This window comes from Trichosurus vulpecula, chromosome 8, assembly GCF_011100635.1.
Source record: "Trichosurus vulpecula isolate mTriVul1 chromosome 8, mTriVul1.pri, whole genome shotgun sequence".
Lineage (NCBI taxonomy): Eukaryota > Metazoa > Chordata > Mammalia > Diprotodontia > Phalangeridae > Trichosurus > Trichosurus vulpecula.
The window spans coordinates 156,119,544-156,137,527 of record NC_050580.1 but is presented as its reverse complement, the minus strand read 5'-3'; positions in this window follow the sequence as shown (position 1 = coordinate 156,137,527).

The following is a 17,984-nucleotide window of genomic DNA, read 5'->3' as shown; positions in this document are numbered from 1 at the left end:
ACAGCGATGGTGAGAAAATATCAGGAAATAACAGTGGTATAAAAGCAGAAAGCATCAATAAACCTTTTAAAGACAATTTTTTAAAAAAAAGATATACATTTGTTTAGTGTTTTAGTACTTTAAAAGAACTGTTAGTTCCTGGAAGAATCGTTGGAACTGGTAGCATTTGAAAGGGTCCTTAAAGGATGGGCATTGAGGGAATGGCAAGAGCTAAGGTGAACTGGACTAAGGAGTGAGAGGGCTAAGATCATGTCACAGGTCTGGTGAAGTCCAATACTCCTTCTGGGCCAGCCTTGCTCCTGTGTGCACTAACCTGTCACTAATCTTGGGTAAATCAGTTTTCCTCTCCCAGCTTCAGTTTTCTTCTCTATAAAAGTTGTCCGAATTCAATGATCCTTAAGGTCCCTCCCAGTTCCAACATTTATGTCCTGTGATTTTCATTTAGGTTTGATTTTATGGTGTGTTATTTGGTTAGTTTGTTTTATCGATGGCTTTTGTTTTTATACAACAGTCATTTCTGGATACAGTCCTTCTTCCTTCCCCTCTACCCACCCCTCCATCTCCCACAGTGAACCTTCTCTTATAACAAAGCAAACCAGCTAATCAGAAAAAAAAAAAAAAACCAATAAAGTAACTGTGCCTGCCAACCTGTGTGACATTGCACATCCTATCTCTTCTAAGGAAAGGAGGAAGATATAGTCTCTCATTCTTATCTAAGGCCAAAAGTGGTCATCACAATTACCATGTGCTATTTTATTGTAATGGTGTTTTTTTTTCTTTTATGTAACTGTGCTTATTGTACATGCTTATTTTCTGGTCCTGCTTCTTTCACTCTGCATCAGTTCATATGTAAAGGGAGGCTGATCTCTGGGGTCTCTGTACAGTTTGATGAGTTGTCCGATCAATACAAGAGATTATGGTGAGGGGCTTTATTTAGGAGAATCTAAGGCAGGATTGGGGAACCTGCAGCCTCAGGGCCACATGTGGCTCTCTAGGTCCTCAAGTTCAGCCCTTTGACTGAAGGACCTAGAGGCCCACATGTGGCCTCAAGGTCACAGGTGTCCCACCCCTGAAAATTGTTTTTCAAAATAGTTGGATCAACCCCTAGTTCCAACAACATTAGTGTGCATAGTGTATTAGTGTATATTAGTATATGTAATGTGTATTTTTTAAAAGAAAGATCTTTTACCTTTACTCAGACCTCTAGACCCCCAGCACTTTTGAAGACTTCCTCTTTTTCTCTTCCACAAACCATTTTAATCTCCCCTGACAAAACATGACCCTCTCCCTAACTTCCCTATTTCTTAATGGCACCACTATCCTCCCAGTCACCCACGCTCAAAACCTAGATGTCATCTTTGACTATTTCCTCTTCCTCACTTCCCACAAGCAGATAGTTACCAGTTTCTGTGCTTTCTACCTCTGAAATATCTCATGAATCTTGTCCAGAGCTGAATCTAGAATATTGCCTTAGGGTGCCAGTATGTAGCAAGGGAAAGGAATACTTTCTCACTTGAAAGTGACTGCAAATGGTGCCATGATCACTAGGAAACTGCTTATAGACCACCCCCGAAGAGTTCTATGAATGGGATAACCTTCTCCAGATAGCCACTTTCAAACACCTCTTCTCAACTCCTTTGGAAAAAGGGCTCAGATTGCCCTCTCCAATGGGACTGGTCCCACATTTGGAATGCCCCCTTTATACCACCCAGCTGCATTTGCTATTAAGTGTTTGAAGTGGGATTCAAATTCAGGTCTTCCTGACACCAAATCATTTCCTTTTCATTTTTCAGCAGGCTATATACCTTCAGACTTTTCCCTCATAGCCCCAAAATCTGTCAGCCTGGAAACTCTTAACCTAAAAGTACTTTTTGCCCTTGGGGCCCCTACCTCAGATTGTACTGCTCCTCCTAGTATTTCCATTTAAACTTCATTTCACACTAGGCTGCATTCTTTTGAACTTCTCCTTCATGCCCCCTCACCGGGCACCTTCTACTTACCTTCCTCTCCTTTTGACTTCTTTTTATATGTTGTCTTTAAGCTCCTTAAGGGTAGGACCTGTATTTTTGCTTGTTTGTATTTGTATTCCTGGTACTTAGCACAGGGCCTGGCAACTAGTAAGCACTTAGTAAATGCTTGTTGTCTGACTGACTGACTGACTTCATGCCTGACACTCTACCATATATCAGGATGCTTCTCTTGTATCTCATGTGGTTGTTGTGAGGAATAGAACTTCATAAACTATAAATGCATATTAGTTTATTATTGTCTTTATTACTGTCCTTAAAAATCAGAGTTATAGAGATGAAATTACTCACCCAAGATTATGCAGCAAGTCGAGAAAACCTGGCTTAGAATGTAGGTTTTGGTTGGGTTCTCTCTCCAGAGTCCCGAATTGCAGCTTAGGCCAGCAGCCCTCTCCTTCTCCCCCTCTGAAACTGAGAGCTTTGATCACAGCATAGCAGTCTGTGAATTCAGAGGTGTACTTGGATTATGCACCTGCTGCTGCTGGATTCCTCTCATCCCCCTGAGACCTGGTCTCTAGTGGCTCCTGTAGTCAGGGAGGGTGATGTATGCAGGCTTTTCCCCTAAGCTGCTGTCCCTGCCCTACTTCTTTCCACAGGTCCCCAAATGCCCTATCTTTGGTCCTTCTGAAAGCTTTCTAGGATCTGTAATTCAGAAGCATTTGGACAAGTAAGTTTTCTATCTTCTCAGATAGCCAGAAAGATATCAGACCAAATTTTCTGATCCCACACCCTCTCATACACCCCTCCCCCTCCAGCATCCCCCTTCAGGGACCAGCATTGATTCAGGGTGATTTGTTTAAACTCAGTGCTTTATGTCTCCCTACTCCCACCTGTTCTAACAGTCCCTCTCCCCCACCCTCAGTCATGCTATTGACTCAGGGGAAGCAGCTGGTAGGATCCAATTCATTCATTAATTCATTCAAAAACCATTTGTTCATTGTGTACTATCTTTCACTACATTCTTGGCTGAGGAATATCCTAAGATAAATAAGACAGCTCCATTCAACAGATATCCATTGAACCCCTACACTGGGCGAGCCCCTGTGCTAAGCACTACAGGCAATACAAAGATTTATAGGGCTGGGATCCTCCCCTCTGCGAGTTTACAGTCTCATAGGGACATGGATAAGATAAGTATGCAAATTATTCCAACAGGAAGTATGATGTAGGTAATGCCTAAGAGAGGTACAAACTGTTTAGTGTGGGGAAGGTGGAGGACAAGAGATCAAATCTACCCAGGAAGGTGCCCTTGAAGGATGTTATAGAATTTTGACAGGTAGAAATGTGTAGAGGAGGGAACCTCTCTCCACTTCCAGCTGGTGTTAAAAGGGTCCAAGATTAACATGCAGAATGAGACACATTTTTAGACATAGTCAATATGGGCATTTGTCTTGCTTGACTATATTTATTTATTATAAGAATGCAGTTGGTTTTTTTCTTTTATTCTTCTCTTTTTCTTTTTTTCCTCTTTTTTTCCCTTTGGGGGAGACAAGGTGGAAAATACTTGATGATAGAAAGAAATTTCTGAATGGGCATAAGGATACTAAATAAATTATATTGGATTGCCCCTCAAAATAGTCTGGACACTTAACATGTAATATCCTAGAAAGGAAAAAAATATGCAGCTCTTAAAAAATTACACAAAATGATTATATTAAAAATATTTACTGTTAAAATGGTTTTTAACAAACACCTTGTATCCAAGTGAAGTCATTCATTTTTGTCATTGCTTCTCTTCATCTTTAGCTCTTTTGTTTTCATTCTCTTAATAAGAACACAATTATGATCCAAGCCGTGTTTTTACAAGCAAAATTTGATTTTAAAAATCTCCATTTTTACATGGACCAATATGACATAATCAACCTATAATAGACTCACTCTCCCTGTTTTCAGCCATGATCACCAAGACTAGGAGGTAGGAGTGTCATTCTTCCTTTTTACACCTTCCCTAGGCTGCACTTTTCTGACCTGTGTTCCTATTCAGAACTGTCCATTTTAACCTGATTTCACCTGTCTACAGGGTGTCTGAAAAGTTTTAGAGCCTTAATATATCTAAAGCTGTACCAAGACTTTTGGGACAGCCTAAATTAGAAAAGGAGAGGAGTATTGGCCCTGGAGTCAGGAAGCCTGATTCTGGTTCATACTGGTTTTATGAGCAGAGGCAAGTTCCTTAACCTCTCAGTGCCCCAGCTGGGTCTAAGTTAGATTCCAAGTTACAGACAATTGCTGAGTTTCTACACTGGGGAGCTTAGAGCTCCCTATATTCATAAAATCGTAGGTCTAGGCAAAAGAAAAAAAATGGTGGCAACCTAGCAAAAATAGAGGGAGCATAGGGTAATTCTGTGCCAGGGATCCTGCAGGGGACAGCCTTGTCAGTGACCCATCGGAAGCAGTGGATGTCAGGACTCCTCTCCTGCTACTGTATCACCCTTCTGGTATTTTCCTCAGAACCTGAAAGAATGCCCCTTTTCCCAGAAGGCTGAGCTCACAGTTCTACTTTCCGTTACCGTTAATGGCATAATCAAATTTGCTTCCTATTACACTCACTCATTCACCAGAAACTGACCTCCCTGTTACCCTGTAGCATTCCAGTTAAAGAGGAAGAGAAGAAAGCTACTGGCAGAACTATTTACCTAAGCAACCCCAGGACTCTCGACCCAAAGAGATCAATCCAGAATTTGCAGAAGGGGAAAGGGGACAGGGGTCTGACTCTGTCAGGCTTTCTGAGAATTATCAGAGATTTCTAAAGTTCCATATACTCCTCCATCTTACCCACAAATCCCACCGTAGTCAAACCTCTGAACTTGAAGGAGGCTGCCCACTCGCAGATCATTTGCTCAATTGTTGCTGGGTAATGTCTTCTGTGGTTCAGTTTGGCTTGGAGAAAGAGCAAAAACCAATGGAAGACTAAGTCGAAGCTAGAATCAATGAGATCAAGCTAGCATCAGAGGCAAAGGGGCCAAGACTAAGGCAGAGTATGTTTACATGTCATATCCCACTTACTAGTCAAATGTAAATCCCTGGAAGTTAGGGACTTAAAATTTTTTCTGATTTTTGTATCTCCAGTATATACTAAAATACTTTGCACATAGCAGGCATTTAGTAAGTGTTGAGTAGAGTTGAAAGTCAGAGAAAGGAAGCCAGAGACAAAGCACCTGAATCAGAATCAGTCTGAAAAGCTAGAGACAGGATCAGGGACCCAAAGGCAGAACTACCCAGAAAACCTAAGCCACAGCAATTAAATTAGAGCTAGAGAGACTGTCAGAGTTAAAAAGAATAAACCAGAATCAAAATTAGGGAAATAACCCATTTCCCATCTAACTTCCACCCAAGCAACATGTTCAAGATCATAGAGCAGGCCTTCCCAGGCCAAACCTAAACCTTTTATTTTACATATTAAGAAACTGAGGCTCAGGAAAAATGGATATGCAGTGATCATCAGAGGCGAGATTTGAACCCAGCTCCTTTGACTTCAAATCCAGTACTCTTTTCTCAGTACCAAAGCTTTTTGCTTGGAAAATTTTAAAAAGAAAAGAAAAAGAAATGTTTACTTGGGGAGAGCCAAAATCACTAGTGATGTTGCTGCTATTTCTAGTCATTGCCACAGAACATAACAATTAAACAGAGAAGCCAGAGTCAAGCAAAACATGGCAGATTTAAATATTCTTACTGACAAAGGATCATAGGTTGAGAGCTGGAAGGGAACTTAGAAATCACCAAGGCCAATGCCTTTATCTTGTTGTTGACTAGCACCTGACTCATTGTGACCTCAGTTGGGGTTTTCTTGGCAAAGATGCCAGAGTGGTTTGCCATTTCTTTCTCCAGCTCATTTTACAGATGAGGAAACTGAGGCAAACAGGGTAAACTGACTTGCCCAGTGTCACACAGCTAGTAAGTGTCTGAGTCTGTATTTGAACTCTAACCTTGCCCCTCTATTCACTGCACCACCCAGCTACCGAAGGAACCTGAGGTATGGAGAGATTAGGAGATCTCCCTGGGTTCACAGAGTGAGGAAACATCTCCAGGAGGATTTGAGCCCTGCTATTCCTGAGTCTAAGTCCTGAGCTCTGTCTATAGCACTGTTGCTAGCTTTATTTGTGCCCTACATTAGGTATGTTGATTAGAAAACGAGGGCTGGAGCATTCTATTTCTGGACTCCAGCCTCCTTTATTGGGCCATGTTTTGAAGAGTGCTAATGTCATGGGACTGGAGATCTAGAACTAGAAAGGCAAAGAGAGTTTAATGGCTTATTCAAAGTCACAGAAATGGAAGATTTGAACCAAGTAGGTTATAGTCAGTTCACTTTCCACTCTGCCACATTTTATAAACTGTACCCTCTTCAGTTGATCCTGAATGTCACCACCCAAACTCCCGGAAGCACTCCTTTCATCATGTCATTCTCTTGTTCGAGAACCTCCCTACAGTTCCTGAAGATCTTCGCTGACTAAAGGATAAAGCTCACACTTGTCAACCTGAGATTCAAAGTTCTCTCCTATCTGACTTTGATGAGTCTTTGCAAATTTATCTCCCACAAGAAAGAAAAGAAAGAAGAATGGAAGAAATCAAGAATTTATTAAGTGCATATGGTATGCCAGAAGCTGTCTCAGTCAGTCAGTCAATAAACAAGGGCATTCAAAGCCGTTCATGACCTAGCCCCCTCCTACACTTCCAGTTTTCTTGCACCTCACTGTCCTGCCCCTTCTCTTCACTTCAGTACCACTGGCCTCCCGGCTACTTGACAAATGGGACACTCAATCTCTCAGCTTGAGGCATTTTCTCTGGCCATCCCCCATGCCTGGAGTGCTCTCTCTCTTCATCTCCTCTACTTTCTTCCCTGGGCTGAGTAATGTCTTTTGTGGTTCCATTTGGCTTGGGGAAAGAGTAAAACCAATGGAAGACTAAGTCAATGAGATCAAGCCAGCATCAGAGGCAAAGACTAATGTAGACTGTGTCTACATGCTGTACCCTTCCTTCCTAGTCAAATGGAAATCCCTGGAGGGTAGGGACTTAAAATTGTTTATGATTTTTGTATCTCTAGTGACTTTAAGTCCCAACTAAAATCTTATCTTTCACAGAAAAACTCACTCAACACCTTTTAATACTAATGCCTGCCCTCTGTTAATTGTCTCCTTTATATCATATATTTGTACATCTTTGTCTGCTTGAGATAGTTGTTTCCCCAATTATATTGAAATTATATTGTCTTTTGCTTCTTTTGCCACTCAACACAGTGCCTATAGTAGATACATAATAAATGTTTATTGACTGACTATGCTAATTTCTTTTTTATTGACTCATTTGATCCTCACAATAATCCCTGGGAGGTAGGTGTTATTATTATCCCCATTTTACAGTTGAGGAAACTGAGGCAGATAGAAGTTAAGTAGTTTACCCAGGGTCTCATTGCTAGTAAGTTTCTGAGACCAAATTTGAACACAGGAAGATGAGTCTTCCTGACTTTAGGTCTAGCTGAGACTGGATTTGAACTCAGCTATTCTTGACTCCAGGGCCCAGTGCTCTATTAAATAACCAATAAATAAACATTTATTAAGCACCTACAATGTGCCAGGCATTGTGCTAAGTGCTGGGAATACAAATAGAGGCAAAAGAGAGCCCCTGCCCTCAAGGAGCTAACAATCTATTGAAGGAGACAATAAGCAAACAGATATGTACTAACCAAATATATAGCATAAAAAGGAAATGATTAACAAAGGGAAGACACTAGAACAGGGGTGGGGAACCTGTGGCCTTGAGGCTGCACCTGGCCCTCTAGGTCCTCAAGTGGCCCTTTGACTGGATCCAAATTTCATAGAACAAATCCTGTTAATAAAAGGATTTGCTCTGTAAAACTTGAACTCAGTCAAAAGGCCTCACCAAGGACCTAGAAGACCACATGTGGCCTCAAGGCTGCAGGTTCCCCCCACCCCTGCACTAGAATTAAGATGGGTTGGAGAAGGCTTCCTGTAGAAGGTGGGATTTTAGTTGGAATTTAAAGGAAGCTTGGGAGATGAGTAGGCAGCGTTGGAGAGGGAGAACATTCTAGGCAGGAGGGACCCCTACAGAAAATGTCTGTAGCTGAGACATAGTGTCCTGTTTGGCGAATAGCCAAGAGGAAGCCAATGTCACTGGACTGAAGAGTATAAGTCTGAGAGTAAGGTTTACTAAGACTGGAAAAGTAGGAGGGAACTAAGTTATGAAGGGCTTTGAATGCCAAACAGCATTTTGTATTCAATCCTTGAGACGATAGGGAGCCATTGGGATTTATTAAGTAGGGGAGTGGCATGATCAGAGCTATGATTTAGGAAAATGACTTTGGTGGCTGAATGGAGGATAGATTGAAGAAGGGAGAGAGTGGAGGCAGGCAGATCCACCAGCAGGCTATTGCAATGATCCAAGCATGAGGTAATGACGACCTGCACTAGAGTTGTAACAGTGTCAGAGGGGAGAAGGGGGCGTATTGGAGAGATATTGCAGAGGTAAAATTAATAGGCCTTAGTAACAGATTGGATATGAGTGAGAGTGAGGAATCCAGGATGACTCTTAGGTTTTGAGACTGAAGGACTAGGAAATTAGTTCCAACTAAAGAGGACAAGGAAGATATGTTGCCCTCTACAGTAATAGGAAAGGGTAGAGAGAGTTTGGAGAGAAAGATAGTGGGTTTTGTTTTGGACATGTATAGTTTAAATTGTCTACTGGGCATCCAGTTTGAGATATCTGAAAAGCAATTAGAGATGCAATTTTGGAGATCAGTAGAGAGTCTGGTGCAGGATAGGTAGATTTAAGAATTATCAACAGAGAGAGGGTAATTAAATTTATGGGAGCTGATGAGATCACCAACTGCAGTTGTATAGAAAGAAAAAAGAAGAGGGTCCAGGACAGAATCCTCAGGAACACCTAGAGTTAATGGGCATGATCTTGATGAGGGTCCAACAAAGAAGACTGGAGTGGTCAAATAGGTAGGAGGAGAACCAGGAGAGAGTCGTATCCTGAAAACCTAGAAAGAAAAGAGTATCAAGGAGGAGAGGATGATCAGCATTATCAAAAGCTTTGGAGAGGTCAAGGAGGATGAGGATTGAGAAAAGACCAGCTTCAGTGGGATGATCAAGTTGGAAGCTGCATGTAAAGGGTCAAGAAATGAGTGAAAGGAGAGAAAGTGGAGGCATCTATTGCAGATGGCCTTTTCAAAGAAATTAGCCACAAAGGGCAGAAGAGATATAGGACAACAGTGGGGAAGGTTTTTTCAGAATGGAGGAGACATGAGCATGTTTGTAGGCAGTAGAGAATGAATTAGGAGACAGGGAGAGATTGAACGTAAATGATAGAGTGAGGATGACAGAGGGAGAGATCTGTTGGAGATAGGATAGAATAGGATCATTTGAACCAGGAGAGGGGGTTAGCCTTGGTAAGGAATAAGGCCACTTCATCATGTGAGACAGAAGTGAAGGAGGAGATAGTGGCAGAAGGCATCTGAGTAATAGGAGATGAGGAAGAGCAGAGAAGAGAGAGCTCACAGTACATGGTCCCCCTTTTTTCTGTAAAATATAAAGCAAGGATCTCAGCTGAGGTGGGGGGAAGGGAGTCACAGGAAGTTTGAGAGAGGATGAAAACATTTGGAAGAGCTTCTATGGAGAGTACACTAGTGAGTTGACAAAAGAGGTATAACAGAATTTCCAAGAAGCAATGAGGGCCCAGTTAAGGTAAGACTAGTTAAAACAGGAAGCTACCAGACTAGCCATTGCTATGGAATAGCACCTACCTGTAAGTCACTACAGTAATTAATTCCCCCTCCCATAGCTGAACTTGTCTTTATTACTTCTATTACTTCTTCCATTAACACAAATTTGTAGTAGACCAAGTCAGAATGCTTGCATGATTTTCTCTACTTTTATTCAGTAGTATGGGTATAGGAGCAAAGGTGGCAAAGAGTGGCGGTAATCCAAGGCTGAAGCTTGGCAGGATCTAATTGGTGATAGGATAAGGAGGCTAGTGATTCGAGAGAGGAAGACAGTGTAGAGTTGAATTGGTTCATCCAGGGGTCAAGATGAGGAAAAGAGGAGAGAGTATCTAGTGCAAGGTAGGGAGGCAGGGAGTGAAATCCGGGGTCAAAGGGATTGCAGGTAACAATGCAGATGGATACCAAGCTATATTCACTGTACCATCTAGCTGCTAGACCACTATGAAAGTTTTATAGAATGCATTTTCTCTATCATTGATTTTCTCATAAAATCACATTCTAATTTGGATTGTTTCCCAACTACTCACGTAAATTTTGTTCCTCCAAATAGACTGTAAGCTCTCAGAGGGAAGAAATGGAGTCTTAAACCTCTTCTCTATTTTCCCTCACTCATAGCATAGTGTTTTATGCACATAGTAAGCATTCGATATAACACTTTTGAATATGTGAACAAGGAAACATCAGATTCTTTTAAAAAATATATATACAAGCTCTCTAGCTTTTTTGAAAACAAATGACACTTTTCTGTATGATATGGCAGCCAAAAAAACTAATGCAATCTTGGGCTGCATTAAGAGAGGAATTGTGGCCAGGACTAAGCAAATGACAGTCTTACTGTTTGATATCCTGGCCAGATCACATCTGGGGAATTCTGTTCAGTTCTGAGGATCACATTCTAGAAAGGACATTGGTTAAGTTAGAGAGCATCATTGGGAGGGCAACCAAGGTGGGAAAAGGCCTTGAGATTTTGCCATATGAGGATGAATTGAAAGAAAAAGATGTCAACACCAGAGCAGAGTAGATGGAGGAGGGACATCACAGCAGGCTTTGAATTTTTGAGGAGGGACCATCACTTGGAAGAGGGATCTGACTTTATCTTCTTGGCTCCTGAAGGAAGACCTAGGAGCAATAGGTGAAAGTTATAAAGAAGTAGATTTCAACTCATAATAAGGGAAAACTTCTTATTAGAGCTATCTCCAGGCTGCCCTGGGAAGTAATGAGCTTGCTCTCACTAGCGGTCTTTAGGCTAGGACTAGATGAAGACTTGGCAAGCATGTTGTGGTGGAGTTCCTTGTTCAAGTAGGGTTGGATTTAATGGCCCCTGACATCTCTTCCAACTCAAGATATTCTCCCTAAGCTCAGAATTCTCTCTCCCCATAGCTGAACTTCTGTCTAACTAAAACACATTATAGAATAAAGAGATGCACATTATTAGGAAAGATAGAAGGATTGATGGCTAGAAACCAATCTTAACCCAAATGTTTGATCTGAAATAGGATAGAAATCTTGGGGTCTCCGACAAAGACACTAAATACTAAACAAGTTCCCTGTCTGTCAGGTATATCATAGCAGGCGTCAAAGATAAATGTGAGAAAAGTGAAGGAAACAAGAAAATGAGTGATCTTGGAATGGAAATTGAAATCAAGGTAATGGTAATTGTCATTGTAATTGACATGTCTATAGGATGGCTTATCCAAATGTAGCTGCTGCTGGGGTCTTTTCCTCTACTACAGTTTCCTCATTTGTCAGACAGTCAACAGGCATTTATTATTATGCACTTATGTGCCAGACACAGTACTGAGAACAGAGATGCAAAGGGGGGAAAAGCCCCAAGAAGCTTCATAATAGAGGTGACAACATGTCATAGGCAGAGACAAGAAACATAGAGAACAGATAGAAGGTGATCTCAGCAGGGAAGGCTTTAGCTAGAGTGAGGGAAAAGGCCTTCTGTAGAAGGTGACATTTGAGCCAAATCTTGAAGAAAGCCAGGCATATGTGAGGAAGGAGAGCATTCCATGAATAATGGACAGCAGTGCAAAATGGCAAGAAGAAAGAGAGGGACAAAAAACCCCAAGCAGCTCCCCTTCCCTCCTTTTATCCCCACCCTCTTGGGAAAGTATCAGCTGGCCAAATCAAAATGCCTGGGGAGGGGACCTCTGCCAGAGTGATTCTCACATCCAGGACTGTAAGTAGTTCTGAGGGGTTATAGCCATCTTTGTGACTAATGTTTATTCATTTAGGGGTCTTTGTTTCTTTTTCTTTCTTGAACTAAACTTTATACTGGAACATCATGAAATACCCATTTGCTAGGAGGGAGTCAGTCTTAATATACTAAGGGTGGGAATCCCATGCCATATGTCCTTTCATGTTTCCTAGGTAAGGCTATAAGCCAATGGCTTGGGGGAAATCGCCCAAAGTCTATAGGCACTTCCCATCTTGAAAACAAAATTTACAAAAGGATATGAACACTTCTCTCAAGCATTAGCTGAGTCCCAGAAGCCTACTAAGAGGAAATGAAGTCCTACAGCCAGGAGAATGGAGCACTGTGAATTATCAATGGATTGTATATGATGCTGGCATATTAGGGTCATAGAAACAAAGCTGGAAGGAACCTCAGAAACCAGCAATGCTTTCATTTTACAGATGAAGAAATTGTAGCACTAGAAGATTAAGGGACTTACCCAAGGTGCCGGAGGTAGTAGTTATCAGAGAGGCAAGATTTGAACCCAAGTCCTCTGACTCCAGAGGCAATGTACTTTTCACTGTATTACTCTGCTTCTCTCCTAAGGAGATATTCTGGCTTTGCAAACTGAGCCAGCCAGTAGGTCAGTCAAAAAGCATTTATTAAGCATCTTCTATGTGTTAGGCACTGTGCTGAGTATACAAAGAGAGGCAAAAGACAGGAGTTCACAATCTAATGGGAGTGGGGGAACAACATGCAAACAACTAGGTACAAACAAGCTATATTCAGGATAAATAGGATATAATCAACAGAAGGGAGGCACTAGCATTAAGAGGGCCTGAGAAAAGCTTCTTGTAGAAGGTAGGTTTTTAGTTGAAACTTAAAGGGAGCCAGAGAAGCCAGGAGGCAGAGATGAGAAAGAACATTCCAGGCATGGAGGAGAGCCAGAGAAAATGCCTGGTACCAGAGATGGGGTTTCCTGTTTGAGGAATTGCAAAGCCAATGTCACTGGATTAAAGAATCATGTGATTTAGTCAGAATTTTCTTCTCAGTCTCCTCTTCTACCTCACTGAATACCTACGGTGTCTACCAAATTAACCGTGTGGTTGTTCAGTCATTTTTCAGTCATGTCCAACTCTTTGTGACCCCAAATGGTTTGCCATTTCATTCTCCAGCTCATTTTATGGATGGGGAAACTGAGGCAAACAAGGTTAAGTGATTTGTCCACAGTCACATAGCTAGTAAATATGTGAGGCCAGATTTGAATTCAGGGAGATGAGTCTTCCTGATTCCAAGCCCTGTTCTATCTACTTCATCACCTAGCTGCCTTAAGTGAACCAGGGGATCATGAATTTAGATCTGGAAGAGACTTTTGGGATCACTTAATCTAATCCTCCCATTTAATACATGAGTAAATAAATGGTCATAACTTGGTCAAGGTCACATAGGTCATATGTAGCAGAGTTAGGATTTGAACTCATGTTCTTTGACTCCAAATTCATTGCTCCTTCTGAATTAATATATTAGAGGGCTTATTGACCCAATACAGTGTTCTGCATACTGTAGGTGCTTAATGCATGCTTGTTGATTTGCACTGACCACTAGTCATCATTCCTTACCTGGTAGAATATGTATATTTTAACAATGGCCAATTAGGGACTATGACTGAATTCTAATTGTGGAATTTCAGACAGGTGGTAGGCCAAGGTTAGGAAGGGGAAGGCCAGGATATTTCCAGACAGGAGAACCAAGCCTGCAATTCTCATAGAGCTAGATCTATTTGTGGTGTAATATTATTCCATTAGATTCAATGAGTATTCCTAAAATACCTACTATATGCAAAACATTGTGCTAGGTACTAGGGGTACAGAGACAAAAATGAAAAAGTTCTTCTCTTCAAGTTGCTTACGTTCTGCAATCATTATAGATCATTCTAGCAAAAAAAGGTTTCTGTTACACTATCTCCACAGATTTCTGATTTCTGAAAGTCCTTTGGCAGTGTAGACTAGCCGGAACCTTTCTACCCTAACCCTAATTAGAATAGAGACCTTAGGATTGTCTGCCTACTGGTGAGTTCTCGGAAGCAGCTAGCATATTTAAAAGTTTACAGGATTTCGGAGTCAGTAGACTTAGGATTTAGCCCTGGCTTCCTTCATTTCTCCAGCCCTCAGTTTCTTTATCTGCAAATGAGGGAACTGAACTAGAAAATGTCCAAGGTTCCTTCTAGTTCTCAAATGCTATGATGCTCTTCCTGTTAACATACCAAGGATCATAGGCCACAGATTTAGCGCCAGACAGAATATTTAGCGGTCACCTAGTCTAACTGCTTCTTTCTATGAGTGAGAGTATCACTCTCAGATTTCTCTAGCTCTTCTTTGTAGCAGGAGTAAATCTTAGCCTGATACTGCTGAAGGCTCTCTTATTTTTCATGATGGACAGAAAGAGCCTCAGCCTATGGGTTCCAGACCTACTTTGCCTTAATTTCTTCTTTCAAAAGATAGTAAGGATCTTTGTGCAATCTGCTTTAGGAGGGTAATGTGAGGACTAGGTGATATTGAGAGGTGGTACAGCTTTTAACATATTTAAAAGCACTCTATCCATATATAAGGTAACATACTAAAGTTGACTTAGCATTTTTCTTTTTTTGTGAATTATGAACTTAACAAACATGAACATTTTATTAGACAAAAAAGATTATAAAAAGACAAAATATAATAGGCTAAACAGGTTATCTAAAGAATTATACGTTAGAATATGTACAGTCTGATTATTTTTTTAAAGTGTACATTGTCAAATTTAAGATGGTAGTAACAAAATTTCCTAGCTTGTTTGAGTGGGTTTTCCAAAATGACTCCTCTGCAGATGTCTCTCTGACTTGCAAAATCTGTAGTGGCCTGGCAATCACATTTCCTAGTAACTTCCTGCTTTCTCCCTTTTGCCCTCACATCTAAACCCTTTTTCCATCCTTTTCCACTTCCCGCCTTTTCTCAAGGGTTACCAACATACTCAGAGATTCCCCCTCTCTCCTTTGGACAAGGAATCCATTTCTTTAGGCCCTTGGAGTCTTATTTTTATCAGGCGTATCTGAGTATCTTTCCTGCTTTGGGCCAGGAATATGTTTACTCCCCAATTAGACTGTAAGGGTGGGCTTATGTGTCCTGATAGCCTCCACAGAACCAAGTACTGGGGTCAATGAAACAACCATTCTCAGTGTAACAATTAAAACTTCCTGATTGGGCCCCACCTCCACTCCCAAAACAAAACCACACCTGACAAAGAGCACATTGGCATTCTCACCCAGGTTGTCCTGGACCACATTGAGTTGTTCCCTTCAGTTACTTGAAGAACACAGCCTCCATATAAAATTGAGGTCAAATTCATTAGCAAGGAAATACCTCTTAATCTCCTAAGCCTTCACTTTTAATTTTTAAAAATGAAAGAAACCTCACAAATCTCTTAATTAGGAAGCCCAATCACTTCAATAAGTGTTGACCCCACTACATAAATCAAAGATGGGAAAATTAGAAAATTGTCAATAAAGGTCAGCAACACATGTCTTCTAAAACTTCCAGCTTCCTTTAATAGAGAGTCCGCTTTTCTATTTTTTTCACTTTTTGTGGAAAATGAACAAACATCCAAGGAACTTCCTCCCAAATTTTACATACTATCTGCTTTCAGGCTGAAACCTTGAGGAATCATCAAGGAGTTACCAGGAGTCGTGACACTAGAGTCAGCTAGCTAGTCAAGTACGATGTTCCTTAGGGTTTTGCAGACATATTTCAGCAAGCTTATCCTTACCGCCAAGCAGATTTGCGAGTAAACCTTTGATTCAAGCCAAATCAATTTTTCCTCTTTTAATTTTGTTACCTCTACACCTTTTTCCTTCACTTTAAATACCTTCCCTTCTCTTCTTTGCCCTATCTAAATCCTACCCTACCCTCTACCATTTCACTTAACTCTCATCTCCTCCTGAACCATGCCTAAGATCCCAAATTCACATTGATCTCTCTCTCTCTCTCTCTCTCTCTCTCTCTCTCTCTCTCTCTCTCTCTTTCTCTCTCTCTGCCACCCTCCCCTCTCCCTCCCCCCTTCCCTGCTTCTTTCTTTGTCTCTCTGTCAGTCTGTCTCCTATGAACAATAATTGAACTTATTGTCTATACCTCTCATTTGCACTTATATGAGATAATAGATTTAGTGCAAGAAAGACACCTTGGAGATCATTTAGTTCAGGGATTCCTAACTTGGGTACATTAACTGGCTTTAAAAAAATGATATTTGAGTATATGTATATCTCAATGTTTCCCTTTGCAACCTCTTCCCCTCTTTTAAAAATTTATGCATTTAAAATAGCACTCTGTTAAGGGGTCTAAGGTGGTTGGTGGTTGTTGTCCTTTGTTCTCCAAGAGGACCAAAATGACATCATTATGCCAGAGTCAAGTTGCTGTGTGTCCCACTGTAGCTGATCAGACCAAAGCTCGGAATGCTCTACCACAGGTCGGGCACAAATAGTTCATGTGAACATCTGGGGCAGATTCTCTAAATTTGTGCACCTCACATTTCTTTTGAGCTACTTTGATCCTGCTTTACTCATAGAGCACAACGCCTTCTCTGATGTGGGCATGCCAAACTGACCAGTCCTGTGTCAGTGTCTCCCATGTCACACTATCAATTCCAAAGTTCTTAACAGACACCTTGAGAGTGTCCCTGTATCACTTCTTCTGACCACCATGTGAATGTTTGCCCTGTGTGAGTTCTCCATAAAATTGTCTTTTTGGCAAGTGTATGCTTTGCATTCGAACAATGTGGCCAGCCCACTGGAGTTTTGCTCTCTGAAGATGGATAGCATCTTCTTTTGTAGGTCCTTTATAGTTTATTTGCACAGTGATAGTACTCAGAGTCACTTGGTTGTTCACAACTATTTTTTGAACAATATTGCTGCTACTGTGTATAATGGTCTCTTGGTTCTGCTTCCTTCGCTTCTCCTTATTTCATCCAAGTTCGTTTATGTTTTTCCAAAATCAACCAATCCATCACTTCCTACAGCAAGTCATATTCCATCACAATCATATACCACTTGTTTAGCCATTCCCCAATTGATGGGTATCCTCTCAATTTCCACAGATATCTCTTTAAGTATATATTTTTTTACCCACCTAGACTGCAAAGTCCTTGAGGGCAAGTACATCACCTTATTTCTTTTATCCCCTGAAGCACCCAAAATTTGGTAGGTACTCAAGAAATACTCATTAAATTATTAAGTTGGATATCCTATTTCCATACATACTCTCCTGTCCTATAAATATCAGTTGTCAATACCAAGGATACTCAGCTTTCTTCTATGAATTAAAAAAGTTCTGGTATATTAATTTTTAAATTTTATGTTTCATCAGCTTTACAATAAGAAATGAAACATACATAGACACACTGCAGCTTCTTGATAACAAACATAACTTCTGATTCTAGAATGATTTTTTCATAACTGCCTTTGATTTGTATAGAGGGCCTCTAGTTCTACTTTTCTCACTTTATATGATTTTTCTATAGGTTGCTTCACATATCCCCCCATTTATGTTTGTATCATTCTTGATAGAAAGCACTTTTCCATAGCACCGATATGCCTTTGTATGGTATCAAAGGCCCCCAATCTGAGACTGACCTACTTTTCCAGCCGTGTCATGTTACTTCCTTCCATATACTGTACCCTCTAGCCAAACTAGACCACTCAATTTGTGCCCCTTTCCCATTACTTGCTGAATGATTCATCTTTTAAAAGTCAAATTAAAGGCCACATCTTCCGGCATTCTGTAGGATCTTCCCTCTGGGATCTCATGGGTCACTTTGTTTTTCACCTGTCAGATTGATGCATAACGCAGTATTGTACATTATAGTTATCTCTGTCAGTGTTTTATTACCCTCATAGACTGCAGCCTCAGTGAGGGCACAGATCAGTTTACCTAAACTCGGTAAACACATAATAATTATTTGTTGTTGAATGAATGAGTGAATGAGTCTCCCAACATTCTTCTAACCTTTGGTCATC